Genomic DNA, 24928 nt, shown 5'->3' with positions numbered 1-24928 from the left:
TAATGCTCCCCCCATAGGCAGAGTCTGTAGTATAATGCTCCCCCCATAGGCAGAGTCTGTAGTATAATGCTCCCCCCCATAAGCAGAGTCTGTAGTATAATGCTCCCCCCTATAGGCAGAGCCTGTAGTATAATGCTCCACCCTATGGGCAGTCTGCAGTATAATGCTCTCCAACCCATACGCAGAGTCTGTAGTATAATGCTCCCCCCTATAGGCAGAGTCTGTAGTATAATGCTCCCCCTATTGGCAGAGTCTGTAGTATAATGCTCCCCCCTATAGGCAGAGTCTGTAGTATAATGCTCCCCCCCCCATACGCAGAGTCTGTAGTATAATGCTCCCCCTATAGGCAGAGTCTGTAGTATAATGCTCCCCCCTAGAGGCAGAGTCTGTAGTATAATGCTCCCCCCATAGGCAGAGTGTGTAGTATAATGCTCCCCCCTATAGGCAGAGTCTGTAGTATAATGCTCCCCCCTAAAGGCAGAGTCTGTAGTATAATGATCCCCCCTATAGGCAGAGTCTGTAGTATAATGCTCCCCCTTATAGGCAGAGTCTGTAGTATAATGCTACCCCCTATAGGCAGAGTCTGTAGTATAATGTCTCCCCCCCATAGGCAGAGTCTGTAGTATAATGCTCCCCCCTATAGGCAGAGTCTGTAGTATAATGCTCCCCCCATAGGTAGAGTCTGTAGTATAATGCTCCCCCCATAGGCAGAGTCTGTAGTATAATGCTCCACCCATAGGCAGAGTCTGTAGTATAATGCTCCCCCCTATAGGCAGAGTCTGTAGTATAATGCTCCCCCCATAGGTAGAGTCTGTAGTATAATGCTCCCCCCATAGGTAGAGTCTGTAGTATAATGCTCCCCCCATAGGCAGAGTCTGTAGTATAATGCTCCCCCCATAGGCAGAGTCTGTAGTATAATGCTCCCCCCATAGGCAGAGTCTGTAGTATAATGCTCCACCCATAGGCAGAGTCTGTAGTATAATGCTCCCCCCATAGGCAGAGTCTGTAGTATAATGCTCCACCCATAGGCAGAGTCTGTAGTATAATGCTCCCCCCATAGGCAGAGTCTGTAGTATAATGCTCCACCCATAGGCAGAGTCTGTAGTATAATGCTCCCCCCATAGGCAGAGTCTGTAGTATAATGCTCACCCCCTTCCTCATAGGCAGAGTCTGTAGTATAATGCTCCCCCCATAGGCAGAGTCTGTAGTATAATGCTCCACCCATAGGCAGAGTCTGTAGTATAATGCTCCCCCCATAGGCAGAGTCTGTAGTATAATGCTGCCCCCCATAGGCAGAGTCTGCAGTATAATGCTCCCTACCCTCATAGGCAGATTCTGTAGCATAATGTCCCCCCCATAGGCAGAGTCTGTAGTATAATGCTCCCCCCATAGGCAGAGTCTGTAGTATAATGCTCCCCCCCATAGGCAGAGTCTGTAGTATAATGCTCCCCCCCATAGGCAGAGTCTGTAGTATAATGCTCCCCCCATAGGCAGAGTCTGCAGTATAATGCTCCCCACCCTCATAGGCAGATTCTGTAGCATAATGTCCCCCCCATAGGCAGAGTCTGTAGTATAATGCTCCCCCTCATAGGCAGAGTCTGTAGTATAATGCTCCCCCCCATAGGCAGAGTCTGTAGTATAATGCTCCCCCCATAGGCAGAGTGTATAGTATAATGCTCCCCCCTCATAGGCAGATTCTGTAGTATAATGCTCCTCCCTCATAGGCAGATTCTGTAGTATAATGTCCCACCCATAGGCAGAGTCTGTAGTATAATGCCCCCCCTCCTCATAGGCAGAGTCTGTGGTATAATTCTCCCCCCCATAGGCAGAGTCTGTAGTATAATGCTGCCCCCCCCCATAGGCAGATTCTGTAGTATAATGTCCCACCCATAGGCAGAGTCTGTAGTATAATGCTCCCCCCATAGGCAGAGTGTATAGTATAATGCTCCCCCCATAGGCAGAGTCTGTAGTATAATGCTCCCCCCCCTCATAGGCAGAGTCTGTAGTATAATGCTCCCCCCATAGGCAGAGTCTGTAGTATAATGCTCCCCCCATAGGCAGAGTCTGTAGTATAATGCTCCCCTCCATAGGCAGAGTCTGTAGTATAATGCTCCCCCCCATAGGTAGAGTCTGTAGTATAATGCTCCCCCCATAGGCAGAGTCTGTAGTGTAATGCTCCCCACCCTTATAGGCAGAGTCAGCAGTATAATGCTCCCCCCCCCATAGGCAGAGTCTGTAGTATAATGCTCCCCCCATAGGCAGAGTGTATAGTATAATGCTCCCCCCATAGGCAGAGTCTGTAGTATAATGCTCCCCCCCCTCATAGGCAGAGTCTGTAGTATAATGCTCCCCCCATAGGCAGAGTCTGTAGTATAATGCTCCCCCCATAGGCAGAGTCTGTAGTATAATGCTCCCCCCCATAGGCAGAGTCTGTAGTATAATGCTCCCCCCCATAGGTAGAGTCTGTAGTATAATGCTCCCCCCATAGGCAGAGTCTGTAGTGTAATGCTCCCCACCCTTATAGGCAGAGTCAGCAGTATAATGCTCCCCCCCCCCATAGGCAGAGTCTGTAGTATAATGCTCCCCCCCATAGGCAGAGTCTGTAGTATAATGCTCCCCCCCATAGGCAGAGTGTGCAGTATAATGCTTCCCCCCATAGGCAGAGTGTGTAGTATAATGCTCCCCCCCCCATACGCAGAGTCTGTAGTATAATGCTCCCCCCCATAGGCAGAGTCTGTAGTATAATGCTCCCCCCATAGGCAGAGTCTGTAGTATAATGCTCCCCCCATAGGCAGAGTCTGTAGTTTAATGCTCCCCCCCATAGGCAGAGTGTGTAGTATAATGCTCCCCCCATAGGCAGAGTCTGTAGTATAATGCTCCCCCCCATAGGCAGAGTGTGTAGTATAATGCTCCCCCCCATAGGCAGAGTGTGTAGTATAATGCTCCCCCCATAGGCAGAGTCTGTAGTATAATGCTCCCCCCATAGGCAGAGTCTGTAGTATAATGCTCCCCCCATAGGCAGAGTCTGTAGTATAATGCTCCCCCCATAGGCAGAGTCTGTAGTATAATGCTCCCCCCCATAGGCAGAGTCTGTAGTATAATGCTCCCCCCATAGGCAGAGTCTGTAGTATAATGCTCCCCCCCATAGGCAGAGTGTGCAGTATAATGCTTCCCCCCATAGGCAGAGTGTGTAGTATAATGCTCCCCCCCCAAACGCAGAGTCTGTAGTATAATGCTCCCCCCCATAGGCAGAGTCTGTAGTATAATGCTCCCCCCATAGGCAGAGTCTGTAGTATAATGCTCCCCCCATAGGCAGAGTCTGTAGTATAATGCCCCCCCCCCCATAGGCAGAGTGTGTAGTATAATGCTCCCCCCATAGGCAGAGTCTGTAGTATAATGCTCCCCCCCATAGGCAGAGTGTGTAGTATAATGCTCCCCCCCATAGGCAGAGTGTGTAGTATAATGCTCCCCCCATAGGCAGAGTCTGTAGTATAATGCTCCCCCCCATAGGCAGAGTCTGTAGTATAATGCTCCCCCCATAGGCAGAGTCTGTAGTATAATGCTCCCCCCATAGGCAGAGTCTGTAGTATAATGCTCCCCCCCATAGGCAGAGTCTGTAGTATAATGCTCCCCCCATAGGCAGAGTCTGTAGTATAATGCTCCCCCCATAGGCAGAGTCTGTAGTATAATGCTCCCCCCATAAGCAGAGTCTGTAGTATAATGCTCCCCCCTATAGGCAGAGCCTGTAGTATAATGCTCCCCCTATAGGCAGAGTCTGTAGTATAATGCTCCCCCCTATAGGCAGAGTCTGTAGTATAATGCTCCCCCCATAGGCAGAGTGTGTAGTATAATGCTCCCCCCATAGGCAGAGTCTGTAGTATAATGCTCCCCCTATAGGCAGTCTGCAGTATAATGCTCTCCAACCCATACGCAGAGTCTGTAGTATAATGCTCCCCCCTATAGGCAGAGTCTGTAGTATAATGCTCCCCCCTATAGGCAGAGTCTGTAGTATAATGCTCCCCCCATAGGCAGAGTCTGTAGTATAATGCTCCCCCTATAGGCAGAGTCTGTAGTATAATGCTCCCCCCTATAGGCAGAGTCTGTAGTATAATGCCCCCCCCCCATACGCAGAGTCTGTAGTATAATGCTCTCCCCCCCATACGCAGAGTCTGTAGTATAATGCTCCCCCTATAGGCAGAGTCTGTAGTATAATGCTCCCCCCTATAGGCAGAGTCTGTAGTATAATGCTCCCCCCATAGGCAGAGTGTGTAGTATAATGCTCCCCCCTATAGGCAGAGTCTGTAGTATAATGCTCCCCCCTATAGGCAGAGTCTGTAGTATAATGCTCCCCCCTATAGGCAGAGTCTGTAGTATAATGCTCCCCCTTATAGGCAGAGTCTGTAGTATAATGCTACCCCCTATAGGCAGAGTCTGTAGTATAATGTCTCCCCCCCATAGGCAGAGTCTGTAGTATAATGCTCCCCCCTATAGGCAGAGTCTGTAGTATAATGCTCCCCCCATAGGTAGAGTCTGTAGTATAATGCTCCCCCCATAGGCAGAGTCTGTAGTATAATGCTCCACCCATAGGCAGAGTCTGTAGTATAATGCTCCCCCCTATAGGCAGAGTCTGTAGTATAATGCTCCCCCCATAGGTAGAGTCTGTAGTATAATGCTCCCCCCATAGGTAGAGTCTGTAGTATAATGCTCCCCCCATAGGCAGAGTCTGTAGTATAATGCTCCCCCCATAGGCAGAGTCTGTAGTATAATGCTCCCCCCATAGGCAGAGTCTGTAGTATAATGCTCCACCCATAGGCAGAGTCTGTAGTATAATGCTCCCCCCATAGGCAGAGTCTGTAGTATAATGCTCCACCCATAGGCAGAGTCTGTAGTATAATGCTCCCCCCATAGGCAGAGTCTGTAGTATAATGCTCCACCCATAGGCAGAGTCTGTAGTATAATGCTCCCCCCATAGGCAGAGTCTGTAGCATAATGCTCCCCCCCATAGGTAGAGTCTGTAGTATAATGCTCCCCCCATAGGCAGAGTCTGTAGTATAATGCTCCCCCCATAGGCAGAGTGTATAGTATAATGCTCCCCCCATAGGCAGAGTCTGTAGTATAAAGCTACCCCCCATAGGTAGAGTCTGTAGTATAATGCTCCCCCCATAGGCAGAGTCTGTAGTGTAATGTCCCACCCATAGGCAGAGTCTGTAGTATAATGCTCCCCCCATAGACAGAGTGTATAGTATAATGCTCCCCCCATAGGCAGAGTCTGTAGTATAATGCTCCCCCCCATAGGTAGAGTCTGTAGTATAATGCTCCCCCCATAGGCAGAGTCTGTAGTATAATGCTCCCCCCATAGGCAGAGTCTGTAGTATAATGCTCCCCCCCATAGGCAGAGTCTGTAGTATAATGCTCCACCCATAGGCAGAGTCTGTAGTATAATGCTCCACCCATAGGCAGAGTCTGTAGTATAATGCTCCCCCCATAGGCAGAGTCTGTAGTATAATGCTCCCCCCATAGGCACAGTCTGTAGTATAATGCTCCCCCCATAGGCAGAGTCTGTAGTATAATGCTACCCCCTATAGGCAGAGTCTGTAGTATAATGCTCCCCCCATAGGCAGAGTCTGTAGTATAATGCTCCCCCCATAGGCAGAGTCTGTAGTATAATGCTCCCCCCCATAGGCAAAAAATAAATAAACACAATACTCACCTCTCCTTCTGGTTCCCCCACATATCTTCAGAACAGCGGGCCGGGCGCCAAATGATGACGTCAGACGCAGGGGGGACTGATGGGAGAGGGAGCGCGGCGCTCCCTCTCTCATCACTTATCTTGCGGTGACGGGTGGGGCCCGATGCTGGCACCGGGGACCCCCCTCCTGCTCAAGGGCCCCAAAGCGACCATTGGGCAGTGCAGGGTCATACATTCCGGGGCAGAGCAGGGAGACTAACTGTATTGCGCACACCGATACAGTTACACTGGCGTAGCTGCGGGTGGGCCCCCTCAGGGCGCAGGGATCGGGGCCACTGCCCCCCTCCCTGCTAGATACGCTACTGCCTCTGCTATATAAGCAGTACTTGGTCAGAATAGGTTTTCAGTCTTTAAAGGGAACCTGTCATAACCCCAAACACTATTAACCTGCATATATACCATTAATCAGCAAGTTAATGGGGTTCCCATTTTGCCTGGCCGCCTTGCTGACAATGCAGCCACTAGTCGCCACTTGGCAGCGGCTCCCGGGCGGACCTCTCCCCACTCGGCAGCGGCTCCCGGGCGTACCGCTCCCCACTCGGCAGCGGCTCCCGGGCGGACCGCTCCCCACTCGGCAGCAGATCCCGGGCGGACCGCTCCCCACTCGGCAGCGGCTCCCGGGCGGACCGCTCCCCACTTGGCAGCGGCTCCCGGGCGGACTGCTCCCCACTCGGCAGCGGCTCCCGGGAGTACCGCTCCCCACTCGGCAGCCGCTCCCGGGCGGACCGCTCCCCACTCGGCAACGGCTCCCGGGCGGACCGCTCCCCACTCGGCAGCGGCTCCCGGGCGGACCGCTCCCCACTCGGCAGCGGCTCCCGGGCGGACCGCTCCTCACTCGCCAGCGGCTCCCGGACGGACCGCTCCCCACTCGGCAGCGGCTCCCGGGCGGACCGCTCCCCACTCGGCAGCGGCTCCCGGGCGGACCGCTCCCTACTCGGCAGCGGCTCCCGGGCGGACCGCTCCCCACTCGCCAGCGGCTCCCGGGCGGACCGCTCCCCACTCGGCAGCGGCTCCCGGGCGGACCGCTCCCCACTCGGCAGCGGCTCCCGGGCGGACCGCTCCCCACTCGGCAGCGGCTTCCGGGCATACCGCTCCCTACTCGGCAGCGGCTCCCGGGCGGACTGCTCACCCCTCGGCAGCGGCTGTAGTCACACCCCGGCACTTTTGATTGACAGCTCGTTCAGTCGCCATCTGTGCAGCTGTTGGTCACCGTACCCGGGCGTGCTTATAACGCCGCTCACAGTGCTGCTGTGACCCATGACTGTAGCCTCTCCGGACACGTCTGCATTGCTCCAAGCCGGAGGCTCCTGGGAAGACACAGTTCACTTTCTCCCAGTAGCTGGGCTTCCAGAAAGGCGGCCGGACACCATAGAAATGCTATTAGCCTGCGGATTAACCCTTTATCTGCAGTTTAAGTGTTTGGGGACATGATAAATGTAGTAAAGTGTTCCCTTTTTCTGTCGGCAGCAGAGATCTTGAAATTAATAAGGAATGTTTATAAAAAATAGTGAATCCTTTTTTTTTCCCAAAAGAATAGAGAAGATCGTTGTATGGAGCATCTACAGACTGTCGGCAGCGGCGGCCATGTGTCCAGGAATTCCTGTGATGTCCCGCTGTCCTGACCGGTCAATATCCGCAGATACTTGTCCTCTCCATTATAAAGGTGGTTACAGGAATTCTGCTCTTCAGATAAATGACCCCGGTGGTCTCCCAGGAACCAATTAGTTTCCATCTCATTACTATCCCCCCACCTATGCGCGTTCCCCCCCCCCCTATGCGCGCTGCCCCCCGCTCTGTGATCGCTCATCACCGGGCACTTGAAACACTGCAATCCTAATGATCAGGAGAGACCGGTCCTACAGCGAACGGCGTTCATTTATTCCGAGGGGAATCAATAAAAACGTAATGTACAGAAATATGAAACGTTTACAGATCAAAGAGACACTGAGCGAGCGAGAGAGCGAGCAAGCGCCTCATTACAGATCATATCCACATCGATCTGCTACCATGATGGGAGGTGTAGTGCTCTATATACAGAGTATGGCAGAGCTGGGTTATGGTGATATTGGGGGTTGTAGTCCTTTATGTATAGAGTATGACAGAGCTGGGTTATGGTGATATTGGGGGTTGTAGTCCTTTATGTATAGAGTATGGCAGAGCTGGGTTATGGTGACATTGAGGGTTGTAGTCCTTTATGTATAGAGTATGACAGAGCTGGGTTATGGTGATATTGGGGGTTGTAGTCCTTTATGTATAGAGTATGGCAGAGCTGGGTTATGGTGATATTGGGGGTTGTAGTACTCTATATACAGAGTATGACAGAGCTGGGTTATGGTGATATTGGGGGTTGTAGTCCTTTATGTATAGAGTATGGCAGAGCTGGGTTATGGTGATATTGGGGGTTGTAGTACTCTATATACAGAGTATGACAGAGCTGGGTTATGGTGATATTGGGGGTTATAGTCCTTTATGTATAGAGTATGGCAGAGCTGGGTTATGGTGATATTGGGGGTTGTAGTACTCTATATACAGAGTATGACAGAGCTGGGTTATGGTGATATTGGGGGTTATAGTCCTTTATGTATAGAGTATGGCAGAGCTGGGTTATGGTGATATTGGGGGTTGTAGTGCTCTATATACAGAGTATGACAGAGCTGGGTTATGGTGATATTGGGGGTTATAGTCCTTTATGTATAGAGTATGACAGAGCTGGGTTATGGTGATATTGGGGGTTATAGTGCTCTATATACAGAGTATGACAGAGCTGGGTTATGGTGATATTGGGGGTTATAGTCCTTTATGTATAGAGTATGACAGAGCTGGGTTATGGTGATATTGGGGGTTGTAGTGCTCTATATACAGAGTATGACAGAGCTGGGTTATGGTGATATTGGGGGTTGTAGTCCTTTATGTATAGAGTATGACAGAGCTGGGTTATGGTGATATTGGGGGTTGTAGTGCTCTATATACAGAGTATGACAGAGCTGGGTTATGGTGATATTGGGGGTTGTAGTTCTTTATGTATAGAGTATGGCAGAGCTGGGTTATGGTGATATTGGGGGTTGTAGTGCTCTATATTCAGAGTATGGCAGAGCTGGGTTATGGTGATATTGGGGGTTGTAGTCCTTTATGTATAGAGTATGGCAGAGCTGGGTTATCGTGATATTGGGGGTTGTAGTGCTTCCTGTATAGAGTATGACAGAGCTGGGTTATGGTGATATTGGGGGTTATAGTCCTTTATGTATAGAGTATGGCAGAGCTGGGTTATGGTGATATTGGGGGTTGTAGTGCTTCCTGTATAGAGTATGGCAGAGCTGGGTTATGGTGATATTGGGGGTTGTAGTGCTTCCTGTATAGAGTATGACAGAGCTGGGTTATGGTGATATTGGGGGTTGTAGTCCTTTATGTATAGAGTATGGCAGAGCTGGGTTATGGTGATATTGGGGGTTGTAGTCCTTTATGTATAGAGTATGACAGAGCTGGGTTATGGTGATATTGGGGGTTGTAGTGCTCTATATACAAAGTATGACAGAGCTGGGTTATGGCGATATTGGGGGTTATAGTCCTTTATGTATAGAGTATGGCAGAGCTGGGTTATGGTGATATTGGGGGTTGTAGTCCTTTATGTATAGAGTATGACAGAGCTGGGTTATGGTGATATTGGGGGTTGTAGTCCTTTATGTATAGAGTATGGCAGAGCTGGGTTATGGTGATATTGGGGGTTGTAGTCCTTTATGTATAGAGTATGACAGAGCTGGGTTATGGTGATATTGGGGGTTGTAGTCCTTTATGTATAGAGTATGACAGAGCTGGGTTATGGTGATATTGGGGGTTGTAGTCCTTTATGTATAGAGTATGACAGAGCTGGGTTATGGTGATATTGGGGGTTGTAGTCCTTTATGTATAGAGTATGGCAGAGCTGGGTTATGGTGATATTGGGGGTTGTAGTCCTTTATGTATAGAGTATGGCAGAGCTGGGTTATGGTGATATTGGGGGTTGTAGTCCTTTATGTATAGAGTATGACAGAGCTGGGTTATGGCGATATTGGGGGTTGTAGTGCTCTATATACAAAGTATGACAGAGCTGGGTTATGGCGATATTGGGGGTTATAGTCCTTTATGTATAGAGTATGGCAGAGCTGGGTTATGGTGATATTGGGGGTTGTAGTGCTCTATATACAAAGTATGACAGAGCTGGGTTATGGCGATATTGGGGGTTATAGTCCTTTATGTATAGAGTATGGCAGAGCTGGGTTATGGTGATATTGGGGGTTGTAGTCCTTTATGTATAGAGTATGACAGAGCTGGGTTATGGTGATATTGGGGGTTGTAGTCCTTTATGTATAGAGTATGGCAGAGCTGGGTTATGGTGATATTGGGGGTTGTAGTCCTTTATGTATAGAGTATGACAGAGCTGGGTTATGGTGATATTGGGGGTTGTAGTCCTTTATGTATAGAGTATGGCAGAGCTAGGTTATGGTGATATTGGGGGTTGTAGTGCTTCCTGTATAGAGTATGACAGAGCTGGGTTATGGTGATATTGGGGGTTATAGTCCTTTATGTATAGAGTATGGCAGAGCTGGGTTATGGTGATATTGGGGGTTGTAGTGCTCTATATACAGAGTATGACAGAGCTGGGTTATGGTGATATTGGGGGTTGTAGTCCTTTATGTATAGAGTATGACAGAGCTGGGTTATGGTGATATTGGGGGTTGTAGTCCTTTATGTATAGAGTATGACAGAGCTGGGTTATGGTGATATTGGGGGTTGTAGTCCTTTATGTATAGAGTATGACAGAGCTGGGTTATGGTGATATTGGGGGTTGTAGTGCTTCCTGTATAGAGTATGGCAGAGCTGGGTTATGGTGACATTGAGGGTTGTAGTCCTTTATATACAGAGTATGGCAGAGCTGGGTTATGGTGATATTGGGGGTTGTAGTGCTCTATATACAGAGTATGGCAGAGCTGGGTTATGGTGATATTGGGGGTTGTAGTGCTTCCTGTATAGAGTATGACAGAGCTGGGTTATGGTGATATTGGGGGTTATAGTCCTTTATGTATAGAGTATGGCAGAGCTGGGTTATGGTGATATTGGGGGTTGTAGTGCTTCCTGTATAGAGTATGGCAGAGCTGGGTTATGGTGATATTGGGGGTTGTAGTGCTCTATATACAGAGTATGACAGAGCTGGGTTATGGTGATATTGGGGGTTGTAGTCCTTTATGTATAGAGTATGACAGAGCTGGGTTATGGTGATATTGGGGGTTGTAGTCCTTTATGTATAGAGTATGACAGAGCTGGGTTATGGTGATATTGGGGGTTGTAGTCCTTTATGTATAGAGTATGGCAGAGCTGGGTTATGGTGATATTGGGGGTTGTAGTGCTTCCTGTATAGAGTATGGCAGAGCTGGGTTATGGTGATATTGGGGGTTGTAGTCCTTTATGTATAGAGTATGACAGAGCTGGGTTATGGTGATATTGGGGGTTGTAGTCCTTTATGTATAGAGTATGACAGAGCTGGGTTATGGTGATATTGGGGGTTGTAGTCCTTTATGTATAGAGTATGACAGAGCTGGGTTATGGTGATATTGGGGGTTGTAGTGCTTCCTGTATAGAGTATGGCAGAGCTGGGTTATAGTGACATTGAGGGTTGTAGTCCTTTATGTATAGAGTATGACAGAGCTGGGTTATGGTGATATTGAGGGTTGTAGTCCTTTATGTATAGAGTATGACAGAGCTGGGTTATGGTGATATTGGGGGTTGTAGTCCTTTATGTATAGAGTATGACAGAGCTGGGTTATGGTGATATTGGGGGTTGTAGTCCTTTATGTATAGAGTATGACAGAGCTGGGTTATGGTGATATTGGGGGTTGTAGTCCTTTATGTATAGAGTATGACAGAGCTGGGTTATGGTGATATTGGGGGTTGTAGTCCTTTATGTATAGAGTATGACAGAGCTGGGTTATGGTGATATTGGGGGTTGTAGTCCTTTATGTATAGAGTATGACAGAGCTGGTGTCTGATCCTCTTGGTGCAGAGCAGAGCTAGTCCTTCTGGTCTTGGCCCTTTGTCCCTTGACTCTGGCGCTGGAGGAGGAGCGGTTGGAGCATGGCCGGTCTGGTCCTCCTCCTCCATCCGCTGGGATGATGGCGGTGCACTGAAGTTAATATATATATGTAAAGCTGTAAATAACAACAAGTTTCCGGCTCCGGCTGCGCTAAATCTCCCTCCCGACTCCTCGGTGACTTATAACCGCCAGTTAAAAGGAGAAGCTGATTGATGCTTGGAACCTCGGGGAGAAATCCTACATGTGGAGCCATCGGCAGCGCCGGCCGTAAATCAGCATTATGGGCCCCGAGCGCTGACCCGGCTGCACCCTGCAATATGCATGCACTAAAGCCTGCAATAATCGCAGAAACATTTGTTTCTGGGAGCAGATTCCGTGACAGATGGGATTTTACAGCCGTAGAAATCTGGAGAATGTGCTGCTGTCACAGGTGGTCTCGGCCCCTTGTCTCCTGCGCAGCCGCTGGATTTCAGGTGTCCTCAATCCACTATGGACGGCGGATCCCTCCGCTTTCTACTGCTGACCGTGAGACCCCCATCATTGCATAGACCTTCGTCTTCTCTATCTCATACATACATGTGACCGTGAGACCCCCATCATTGTATAGACCTTCGTCTTCTCCATCTCATACATACATGTGACCGTGAGACCCCCATCATTGCATAGACCTTCGTCTTCTCTATCTCATACATACATGTGACCGTGAGACCCCCATCATTGCATAGACCTTCGTCTTCTCTATCTCATACATACATGTGACCGTGAGACCCCCATCATTGTATAGACCTTCGTCTTCTCTATCTCATACATACATGTGACCGTGAGACCCCCATCATTGCATAGACCTTCGTCTTCTCTATCTCATACATACATGTGACCGTGAGACCCCCATCATTGTATAGACCTTCGTCTTCTCTATCTCATACATACATGTGACCGTGAGACCCCCATCATTGCATAGACCTTCGTCTTCTCTATCTCATACATACATGTGACCGTGAGACCCCCATCATTGTATAGACCTTCGTCTTCTCTATCTCATACATACATGTGACCGTGAGACCCCCATCATTGTATAGACCTTTGTCTTCTCTATCTCATACATACATGTGACCGTGAGACCCCCATCATTGCATAGACCTTCGTCTTCTCTATCTCATACATACTTGTGACCGTGAGACCCCCATCATTGTATAGACCTTCGTCTTCTCTATCTCATACATACATGTGACAGTGAGACCCCCATCATTGTATAGACCTTCGTCTTCTCTATCTCATACATACATGTGACTTGTTACTATGTAGCAGATGATTAGTTCCGCAGATTCTCGTCAGGTTGCTGCATTGTTACTGTTTTGCTCCTGCTTTCTTCCTATATACTATAAATGACAACCTGTTCTCACATCCCCTAATAGCTCAGTGCGTCGTTAGGTTGATTCCCAAAGGAAAAGGTCGAGGAGCCGCCATGAAGAAGATTTCCCAAGAAAAGAGAAGCAGCCTCATCCAGCTCCTCGATAGCCGTCTCTCAGCCAAACCGCATCACGTGAGCGGCCATGACGGTATGAAGAATACGGAATGACGTCCGTCAATTCAGAAGCCAAGAGGTGGAAAATATCCGAGTCACCAAGTCGGCTCATCACAAGGTCTATCAGTTCACGGCAGAGGAGGAGGCTCGTAAGCTTCGTAATAGTGAGATCACAGACGTCTATGTGAGCACCGACGCGCGTTACACAGGTCTGGAAAGGTGAAGAAGCCTGGACTTCAATATCGTCATAAGTAGCGTCGGCTCGAGTTTGCAAATAAGTACGAAAAGTGACAGTAGAAGATCGGAAACGGGCGATATGGAGCGATGAGACGAAAGTCAATAGATGGGGGCAAATGGGTCTGGAAGAAACAGGGGAAAAATGGGCAACGGAGCAAGAAAGTGAAGGAAGCCTGGTGATATGGGGTTGTTTCACAGCCAAAGGCGTTGGATACTTGACCAGGATGGATGCTGAGCTGTATGTGAGTATCCTACAAGACGAGTACCTTCATACACTCGAGTACTATGGGTATGAAAAGGACGACATAGTGTTCCAGCAGGACGACGACCCGAACATAGGTCCAGATTAGGGAAGAAATGGTTCAGTGACAATGAAGTAGAGGAGCTGGATCGGCCCTCACAGTCCCCAGATCTCAACCCAATCCAACACTTGTGAGGACTAAGCTGTATACAGACCCGAGGGACCAGTATACACCAACTATGGGGACGAGACCTGGGATCAGATGTCGGTCCAGACATGCTTCAATCTGATCGAGAGTGATGAAAACCAAAGGCGGATTTACAAAAATAATAAAAATGTAGATTTATAGGAGCAAAAACAGTAACAATGCAGCTGACGCGCCCCTGGGCCTGTGCTGAGTAGCGTCGCGCACGCGGGGGCCTACCCGGAGCCGGATCTGATGGGGGTAGTAGTCTCGTGGCGGTGACCCGGTCCGTGCCCAGGGAGTCAAACTGAGTGGCAGTATTTAGCAGAAGATGGTACGGTGTTCGACTACGCCACCCGTTGAATGCGGCTATGAAGCCGCCGCTGCAGGGCAGACCACTGAGGCCGGTGGTAAGGTTGTGCAGCGTAGCTGGTATAACCCCCAACGGGAGGGGTATGGCCTCAGGGCAGCCGACATGTTTAAAGGGGGGTAGCAGGAACTACTCAGAGACGGTGCGGTGTAGTTTTGGGTCTTTACTGGTGACAAGGTAGACCCTCCCGGAGTACTGGCTAGCGATCGGGGCCTGGTCAGTCCGTGAGCTGATGGGATCTCCCCTGGCCAGGCGGAGTTGTAGGCCTCCCCAACTAATCGTACTCTTCTGGCTACCTTGCTAGAGGCTGGTAAAAGTAGCCCACGTCCCTGAGTGTACCGTGTGGTGCTCACCCGTATGGCCGGTGACTCGGGGCCTTCTGGTATCTTCCGCTCCACGTCGCGGTGCTGGTCCCTTGCGTGTGACCGTGCCTTCGGGTTTCTTGGCCAGAGGACCTGAAATCCCCTGCCGGGCGGTTTCTGCTGCTGGGTAAGGATTAGCCCCCACAGCCTCGGACTCCGGGTCCAGTAAGAACTCTTCAATCAGGGCGAGCTCTACAGCTTCCAGCCCCTGATCTCTTTTAACACAGCTCCCACAGAGCTCCTGATCTTTCTTGTTCCTAAAGCTGCTCCACTACAGACCAGACTGTGTCTCTGTCTGTGTTCTCTGCTCTTTCTCCCTAACCCTGCCTCAGCCCCAGCTTTATATAGGGGAAGTTCTTCCCCTCCCAGGACTGGGCAGGAGGTGTGGCATGCATAGGATGTCTGACCAGGAAACCTCCCACCTGCTCACAGACGTAATATTGCTATTACTGTGGAAACCAGACCCCTGGGGTGCCACATTCCCCCCTAGTGAAATTTAGTACTCCGGGACTAAACATATTTTTGTAAAACATAACAAGTAAAAACAGAAACAGTACAATAAAGAAAAACACATTAAGATGGTCACGGCATGTCCGCAACCGGGTGTAGTCTTTGAAGAAAACAAAGGTGTCCATTTCACCAAGAGACAGGGAGCCGTAACCAGGTAGGGGTCTGTCCTACCCCGAGTCCTTAACAGTCTTAGTCCTTTCCTGGGTTACGCTCCAAACATATGTACAAAGGATTCCGGATAATCCATAAACGACACCTATAAAATAACTAGAAATACATAATTATTTACAAGTAACAGAAAACAGATAAATACAAATAAACAGTTTAAACACTTAGATCCTCCAACGTACGGGCAACTGGCCTCTAGTGGCTCTAGTGGACCTACGGAGCTGACTGACTGGTCCTGAGCTACCAGGTGTAGGAGCTGTCAAAGGTAAACTGGGCAGCTGTCTACGGGCTCTTTGGCTCACTAGGGGTACGGCAGGCTCACTATAAGCAGAGGGTTGATCCTCCTGGTCTGCTTGTGTGGGGTCTTCTGCCTCCTGGACCGGCTGCTCTTCCAGCTCTACCTGTTGCTCCGTAGGCACTTGGGATGCTGGTTGGAGGAATGTGAGGACGGGTACCACAACAGCGCCATTGACTTGAGTCCAAGACCGAGGGAAGTCTCCGAGCACAGTACTGACCATATCTTCCCTTTCCTCTGCGGGTCGAGGGTCTTCCTGTTCTTCTTCAGGGTTCCGTAGCTGTTCGGGACACTTCTTCAGGGGATCTCGGGATACAATGGCTGTGGTTTCTTCTCCATCCTTACTGATTGTGCAGACTTTCGGGTTCTCATGGCTTGAGGGTAGTACGGTGTTCGGGTCCTTCTCCCACTGGTCGTCCAACTTGTGGAGGCGTCTCTTCCTCTTCAAGACCTGCTCTCCAGGTACCAGGGGAACAGCGGGAGCATACTGGTTGTAAGTCTTCTCCTGTCTTTCTCTAGCTTGACAGAGACTTCGCTCCACGCTCTCCTGTACTTTCCGGTACTGCTGCTGCCTTTCTGTGTCCCAGTCTGCTTCTGGTGAAGTGTCCTCGGGTGTCAGGACTCCCATCTCCAGATCAACAGGAAGCTTACCAGGTCTTGCTCTCATTAGGTAAGCCGGGGTACAGTTGGTAGAACCTACCGGGATGTGGTTGTATAGGTCCACCAGATCAGGCCACAGACTGCGTTCTTCCAGTGGCAATGTTTTCAGAAGATCTATCACCACCTGGTTCATTTTCTCGCAGAGCCCATTGGTTTGCAGATGATAGGGTGTTGTTCTTATCTTCCGGCAGCCATACAGAGTACAGAACTCCTGGAAGACTTCCGCTTCAAAGGCAGGTCCCTGGTCCGTCAGCACCTGCTCCGGGTATCCGTGTGAACGGCAGAAGTGCTGCTGGAAGGCTCTAGCTGCTGTTTGAGCCGTTAAGTCCTTGACCGGGACCACCACCAGGAACCGGGAGTAATGATCTACGATTGTGAGGGCGTAGACATACCCAGATCTGCTTGGAGCCAGTTTCACATGGTCCAGGGCTACCAGTTCCAGTGGCTGTCGGGTGATGATGGGCTGCAAGGGAGTCTTCTGGCTGGCACGGTCCTTCCTTCTTAGGTGGCACGGTCCACAGTCTCTGCACCACCTCTCGATGGCTCCTCTCATGCCTACCCAGTAGAACCGCTCACGCAATAAGAACTCCAGCTTCTTCCACCCGAAATGTCCTGCTCCGTTGTGGTACGCCTCCAGAATCATAGCCGCGTCTCGTCTGGGGACCACTACCTGCCAGGTCAACTCATGTGTTCGAGAGTTAACCATTCTCCGGCACAACTTCTCCCTGTAGAGGAACAGCCTACTTTTCTCATTCCACAGTTGCTTAGTCTCCTCCGGAGCGTCTGGGTCAAGGCGGGCATCTGGCTGAGTCAACATCTCCTTCATCAGTCGGACGGCGGGGTCACTGTCTTGCGTTTCCGCCCAGTTGTAATGAGGTAAAGGGTTGAACGTAGCGGATTGCTTACCCCTTACACGGTGGGAATACTGGGTAGTCCCATAACGGTGGAACGCGGGGAGTTCAACCTCTTCCAGTTCCTCTGGATCTTCCCCTACGTCCGGTAGGTTTGGCATTCTGGACAAGGCATCCGCGTTGGTATTGGAGCGTCCTGCCCGGTATTTAATCGTGAACTCATAGTTGGACAGACGGGCCATCCATCTCTGCTCCAGGGCACCGAGTCTTGCCGTATCCAGGTGTGTCAACGGGTTGTTATCCGTGTACACGGTGAACCGGGAAGAGGCGAGGTAGTGCCTAAAGCGTTCGGTGACTGCCCACACCACTGCCAGGAACTCTAGCTTGAATGAGCTGTAATTCTCAGGGTTTCTTTCGGTGGGTCGCAGTTTTCGGCTGGCGTAAGCAATTACCCGTTCTTTCCCCTGCTGGATCTGGGACAGTACGGCTCCTAGCCCGATGTTACTTGCGTCGGTGTAGAGGATAAAGGGCTGGCTGTAATCAGGGTACGCCAGGATTTCATCCCCCGTGAGGGCCATCTTCAGCTGGCGGAAGGACTCTTCTTCCAGCTTCTCCCATCTGAAGGGCGGCTTCTGGTTCTTGGCCTTCCTGGACTGGCCTATCAGGAGGTCCTGCATAGGAGCTGCCTTTTTGGTGAAACCGGGAATGAACCTTCGGTAGTAGCCTACCAACCCGAGGAACTGCCGCACTTCTTTTACGCTGGAGGGGCTTGGCCATTCCTTAATTGCGGTGATCTTATCAGGGTCGGGAGCCACTCCGTCAGCACTCACCACGTGTCCCAGGTACTGCACCTTTGGTTTCAGGAGGTGACACTTGGAGGGTTTCACCTTTAGGCCGTAGTTTGCCAGGGCTTCGAACACTTCTGCCAGGTGTTTCAGGTGGTCCTCGTAGGTCTTGGAGTAGATGATGACATCGTCCAGGTATAACAGGACCGTCTCGAAGTTTCGGTGTCCCAGACAGCATTCCATCAACCGTTGGAAGGTTCCTGGTGCGTTGCAGAGTCCGAACGGCATGCAGGTAAACTCGCTAAGTCCCATCGGGGTGGTGAATGCGGTCTTCTCCCGGTCCGCCTCTGCTACAGGAACCTGCCAGTACCCGCTAGTGAGATCCAAAGTAGAGAAGAAGTTAGCAGATTTTAAAGCAGCCAAACACTCCTCTATCCTTGGTAAGGGGTACGCATCTTTGTGTGTGATACGGTTGATTTTCCGGTAATCTACACACATTCTCATGGTGTTGTCTTTCTTTTTAACCAAGACTAGTGGAGCTGCCCAGGGGCTACAGCTATCCCTGATTACCCCAGCCTCCTTCATGTCTCTAAGCATCCCCTTGGCGTGTTGGTAGTGTGCAGGGGGTACGGGTCGGTATCTCTCCTTTATGGGAGGATGGTCTCCCGTGGGGATGTGGTGTTCTACCCCCTTTACTCGCCCGAAGTCTAACGGGTGTTTACTAAACACTCTCTCGTACTCTTGAACCACCCGATAGACTCCCTGTTTCTGGTGTGAGGGAGTGGAGTCAGTACCCAGATGTAGTTGCTGACACCAGTCCTCCATTGGTTTCTTAGAGCCGTTACCTTCCTCTGGTTGGGATGGAGGTAAGGGTTCCACGGCCTGTACAGAATTCTGATTGATGGTATACAATTTGGCTAGCGTAGCATACCGGGGCAGGTACACTTCTCTCTTCCCGATATTTATTATGCGAACGGGCACCCTCCCATGGCGTACATCAACCACCCCCCGTGCTGTCAAAATGGTGGGCCTACTGTCTGAGTAGACGGGTTCTACCATTGCTTGGTAGTCTCTACCTCTTAGACCAATAGCTGCCTGGCACCAAATCATCATTTCACTTTTTGCAGGCATGGCAATAGGAAAAGGGTCACACATTCTTACGCTACCAATCTCACCGCCGGAGAGTTCCACCTGTTGCCGTCGCATCAGTGCCCGGATCTCTTTCTGGAGCACTCGCTGCTGGCCGGAGCTGGCGTTCTTGGCAACCTGCTGTAAAAGGAAAATCACCTCTGCAAGACAATTTTCAATCACATTAGTTCCTAGCGTTATCTTTGGGTGACTCTCGCGCTTGTCAATGTCTACAATGATCAGTCCCTGTGCTGCCAGTTCAACTCTACCAATTTTAATGGTCACCTCTTTAAATCCGATCTGTGGCACGGGCTGACCATTGCTGGCGATGATACTCAAGTCGTCGTCAGGGTAGCGGGTGATATCCGAGTCATTCCAGTACTGCTTGAAGAGCACGTACGGGATGGTGGTGACCTGTGACCCGGTGTCCAGTAGGGCACTCATAGGAATGCCATCCAGTACCACAGGCAAGACTGGACGTCCTCCCACGTATTTGTCACGCCAGTTCGATGGGCCTGGTGATCTTATTCCTGGGGGTTGGCCCTCTACCCCAGGTTGTGCCAGTTTAAAGGACAGTACCTTGCCATATGTCCGGGTTGATTGCAGCGGCGGCAGATGGGTTGTCCGTCCTCGTTGTATCGGTCGCTGGGTCTTCCTCTGGCCGGTGGGGTCCTCCTTGGTCGACGCCACGGGATGTCCTCCGGTCCGGATGCCAGCTGGATCTTCCCTGGAGCAGCAACCTGTAAAGACTGCACAGTTCGGGTTAGCGCGGCAACGCTTTTAGCTAGCTCTTGGACCTGATGGTGCAGGTCTGGAGCCGGGTCATTGTTCAAAGCCTGCGCATCAGCTCCCACAGGCCCTGCCGACAAGGGCGCCGCCTCCTGGTGGTAAGCGGTAGTAGGGCGCCTGTGGGTCACCACGCCACCCGGTGCCGGTTCTCGGAGCACCCGGATGGCTCTGTCCTTGAACTGTGCAAAGTCCAGATGAGGATCCTGTAAGGCCATTGCCCGCAACTGGGTTCGGTGGGCATTGCAATATAGTCCCTCTATAAATTGTTCGGTCAACAGCTTGTCCTCGTTTCCCACGCTGTCAGGGTCGGTCTGCTTAATGGCTCTCAGGGCCTCTTGTAGGTTTAGTGCATAGTCCCTTATATTCTCATGTGCTCGCTGTTTGCACCCGTAGAATCTAAGCTTAATCTCGGCTGAGGTGCGGGTATCAAAGGTGTCCTTCAGCCGGGTTAATATCCCTGCGACAGTCCTCCTCCCAGGTGGCCAGGACTTTACCTCCCTTTGGGCTGCCCCGGTTAGTTGGGCCACCAGGATGCTCACTTTCTGCTCTTCTGTGAGGGGGTACACCTGGAAGAGGCTATCCAGCTTTTCTCTAAAGTCATTCAGGGTATGTGACTCCCCTGAGTACTGGGGTAGCCAGGCTGCCCCCGGGATATAGGGCATGGTGAAAGGCATGACCGCAGCAGCGGTGGCGCTGGCGGTGGCTACGGCAGTGAAGCTCTCCTCCGTATCCGACATCTTCCTCCCCCCTAGTGGACCGTGGCCTACCTTGCGATGATCCTCTTCCGTAGGCCGCGGCTCCGCAGTGGATCGTCAGGGTCGAGGACCTTCCGTCGCGCTCCTATGACGTCGGCGTCTGCTGGGCTCCTTCCAGGACCTTACGCAACGTCCGGACGTGAGGCGGGGCTTCAGTTCTCGCGGGCTTTTCGGAGTCCACGCCCCTCTTCTTCCCGCGCGGCGTCTTCAAGATGGCGTCCAACGGCGGGAAAACTCCACGGATGGCGGGAAGAAGGCAGAAGATGGCGCCGGATGGCGGGAAAACTTCACGGATGGCGGGAAGAAGGCAGAAGATGGCGCCGGATGGCGGGAATCTTCACCACAGGTAAGTTTAAAAGTCTCTTTTTCAGGCACGCAGTACCCGGTGGTTGCGGGCACGTAATCCTGCCGACTACGCCAAAAGTTGACGCGCCCCTGGGCCTGTGCTGAGTAGCGTCGCGCACGTGTAGCACCCTGAGGATTCGGCTGCTACAGGGGTATTGCACCTCAAGCCAGAGGTGTGATATTCCACTCCCGGGTAAGGATGGAGTGTGGAACTGAGCTCAGTTAGCTGCATACACTACATACATCCCATTTCCGAGGGACAGACCGATGGTACTCCCACTAGGTATATGTGCAGGTACGACAGCGTCTGTCCCTGGCTGGAGTGGGAGGGGGGTGGAACATCCCAGTAGTGTAGGGGCAGATAGGGGGAGCAGTCTGGGTAATGCTAGGAGCTCATTGGGTGCTGGTCACCTGAGCTCACACATAGAGGGAGTATATAAGGTGGGAACCATCTTAGATCATGGTCAGTCTTCTGTAGAGGATTAGTCAGTCCTGAGAGAGGTCCAGGAGCGCCTGCAGAGAGAGGAGAAGAGAAGGACCCAGAGGGGGAGAAGAAGGAACCCCAAGAACCCAGAATTAGACCAGAAGGGTGAAGGGTTGGCACGCAAGGGAACCGGATCCCAAATTAGTGGAGGAAAGAAACAACCCTCAGCTAAGAACCGGAGGCTGCGACATTGCATGTGGAGCAGCCCCTCACTAAGTCCACTAAGAAGGCACACCAGGTATAGGGTCAGGGAACCCCGAAGAGGTGCACCCACCAAGAGGCCCGAGGGAGCCGGACAAAAGTGGACCCCTGGTGAGAAAGGCCAGTAGAGAGGACAGTCAGAAAGGGAGCTCAGGACCACGCTCCAGAATTGCTTGGGGGTTGGCCGAGTCCAGGACCTGGTGGACGCAGCACGGCTCGGGTGGTCACTCAAGGCCGGAGTGACCAACAGAACAGCAGTAAGTAAAAACCCTGAACTGCACAGCCCGACTCTGAGTCTTCTTACCATCCACACTGCACCACCACTACCACCATCCTCTACACCTGACCCCCTGAGGCTATACCCCTCCCGTTGGGGGTTATACTATCACAGCTGCACACATACCACCAGCCTCAGCGGACCCTGCTGCAGCGGCGGCCGTATTGACCGCAAATCAACGGGTGGCGTAGTCGACACTAAGAACTAATAACATCTGTAAAGACTGCCACACACTGAGCTTGACACCCTGGGCACGGACCGGGTCACCGCCACTCGGAGACTACAACCCCCATCTGATCCGGCTCTGGGTATCCCCCAAACAACACTGGCCCAGGGGGTGCGTCAACTTTGGCGTAGTCGGCAGGATAACGTGCCCGCAACAACCGGGTACTGCGTGCCTGAAGAAAAGTTCACCGTTACCTCAAAAAGAAGTCTCCCGCCGGTTCCGGAGGGTCCCCGCCAACGGACCCCATCTCGGATCATTTCCCGCCGGTTGCCCGCCATCTGCAGTCTTTTCCCGCCATCCATGGAGTTTCCCGCCACTGGGAGACGATTCCCGCCATTTCCAAAGATTTCCCGCCTTGGAAGAGCGGACGCCATTATGGGCGTGCCAGAGGGTGGCAAAAGGCCACCTCCCATCGTGGGCCAGGTCGAAGAATGGCGCCAAAAGCGGAAACCGCGCCCACCAACAGAGACTGTGATGCTGGAAGTGTCCATCAGCGTGAGAGAACTGCCCCTGGAACTGACAATCACTAAGTTGCCCCGGGACCACCCTGAATGTGGGCGGAGACGGAACAAAAGAACGAAGATGGGTGCAGCCTGGAGGAGTCCAGAGGGAGCGCACCCGGAGACAAGAAGTCTGGAGAGGAGTCCAGAGAAAGCGTACCCGGAGATGGAGGGAGAGACAGGCAGCACCGACCCAGTGGTCAGGAGCCTGCTGCAAGCAACAACCCCACTAGGCTTAGTGGAGATCCTAGCACAGCTCCCCCGAGACCGGGAGTGTGCACAGACCGCGCTGGAGGGCCTCGCACGGAGGATTGCCCAGGTGCAGCAAGAAACACTGACGGAGTGGAGCCGTGAGATGGCCCAGCAGACCAGAACCCGTCAGCGGAGCACGCCACCCGAGACGAGGAGACAGACCGCCTCTGAGGATGGCGCAGGAGGAATGAAGGCAGGAGACGGCGCCGAGAAGGGAGCCGAACGGACGGAGGCAGGTAAAGGGGACGTCTCTACCCCGAGCCGAGAAACCGTGTACCTGTCCCAGCTCCCCGTCGCAGAGCCCGAAATTCCCCCTGCCGTGCCCGTCGCTGCATCGTCACCGTGCCAGACTAGGCCTCAAGCAGAAGTCGCGGCCGCGACCCCTGTGACGTCACGCGCCTCAACCCTGAGTGCGGCGAAGCAGGAAATACCACCGGCCTGGTCGCAAGGTCTAGTACCTCCAGGCGCCGCAATTCCAATAGCGCCCCCTACCTCCGCGGAGCCACCGGCCTGGTCGCTGGGCCAAGTAACCCCGGGCGCCGCCGTCTTCACGGTGCCCTTTACGTTCAGGGTACCCCAGGCCTGGTCGCAAGGCCTGGCGAACCCGGGCGCCGCTTCCACCACCGCGCCCTCAACATCTAGAGTACCGCACCTGGGTGAAGACTTGTTTGCCCAGCACACTTGCCCGGATGGGCAGCCCTTTATATGGCCACCGGAGTACTATCAACTGGAACTCCAAAGAGCAAGGCCCCTGTGCGAGCCCCTGATTCCGGCTCCGAAGCCCGTTAAAAGGACCCCGCTCCCGCTGGAAGAAGCGCAGTTCGAGTGGGACCCCACCGGAGGAGACCTCATGGGGTTCACTCAAGAAACGCGGGCAGCCGCAGCTGAACGTGCGGAGTGCTGCCGGCAGCAGTTAGAGGTCTTCAACCGGGAGAAGAGAGAGAGGCGGGTCCGAGAGCAGCGGCTGCAGGAACAGAGCGCAGAGCAGAAGAGCCGGACCAGGAGGAACCCCCGTGCAGCCCACGGTCCCCGTGCCACCGGGACTGTAATTAAATTCCAACTGCAGCACGGTTGGGGTTTCATCAGAGACCATCATACCCCCGGCGACGTCTTTGTAACCCGCAGAGACGTAGAAAGCCATCTGCCGGAGGGACACAGAGGTCGTGACCTGTACGTAGGGGACGAGGTCACGTTCACCCGGCACAAGTGTGCCAAAGGACCCTACGCCCTCCATGTGCATCGCCTGACGGAGGAGGAGCTGCGGTGTGAGGAGGAGCAAGAGGACCCGGACGGGTCTGAAGAAGGAGCAGGAGGACGCCGTCATTAAAGTACGGTAAAGAGACTGTAAATAGTTACCCGTCAGGGTATAAAAACTGTTACTGCTGCTAGTTAAAATATAGTCCCCGTTGGGACCAGCAAATTGAACTGAAACCCGTGTGTCCCTATTCCCACTGACCGAGGACTGAGAGCGGTCATTCCTTTCCTAATACCTGGCCGAGGACTGAGAGCGGCCATACCTCCCCTTGTATATAGTTGCGCTTTTTAAGGCGCCCCCTACTGGTTTTATAGGAAAGCCGTGTTTTTCTACCAGAGACAGTCGCACTTTACCCGGTCACAAGTCGCACCGTGGCCGGAGGAACAAGAAAGTTTACAAGAAAAAGTTTATGCTGATGATATATATATAATGTTTTATATGTTTATGTTGTTATGAAAATTTTGTATGTTTGTGGATGTTTTGTTTTCTTACAGCCCGAGGACGTGCTGTGATTTACCAGGGGGGAATGTAGCACCCTGAGGATTCGGCTGCTACAGGGGTATTGCACCTCAAGCCAGAGGTGTGATATTCCACTCCCGGGTAAGGATGGAGAATGGACCAGGGCTCAGTTAGCTGCATACACTACATACATCCCATTTCCGAGGGACAGACCGATGGTACTCCCACTAGGTATATGTGCAGGTACGACAGCGTC

Source organism: Phyllobates terribilis, unplaced genomic scaffold, assembly GCF_046119375.1.
Source record: "Phyllobates terribilis strain yellow unplaced genomic scaffold, ASM4611937v1 Scaffold_12__6_contigs__length_324123572, whole genome shotgun sequence".
Lineage (NCBI taxonomy): Eukaryota > Metazoa > Chordata > Amphibia > Anura > Dendrobatidae > Phyllobates > Phyllobates terribilis.
The sequence above is the reverse complement of the archived record's forward strand: the minus strand, read 5'-3'. Positions refer to the sequence as shown.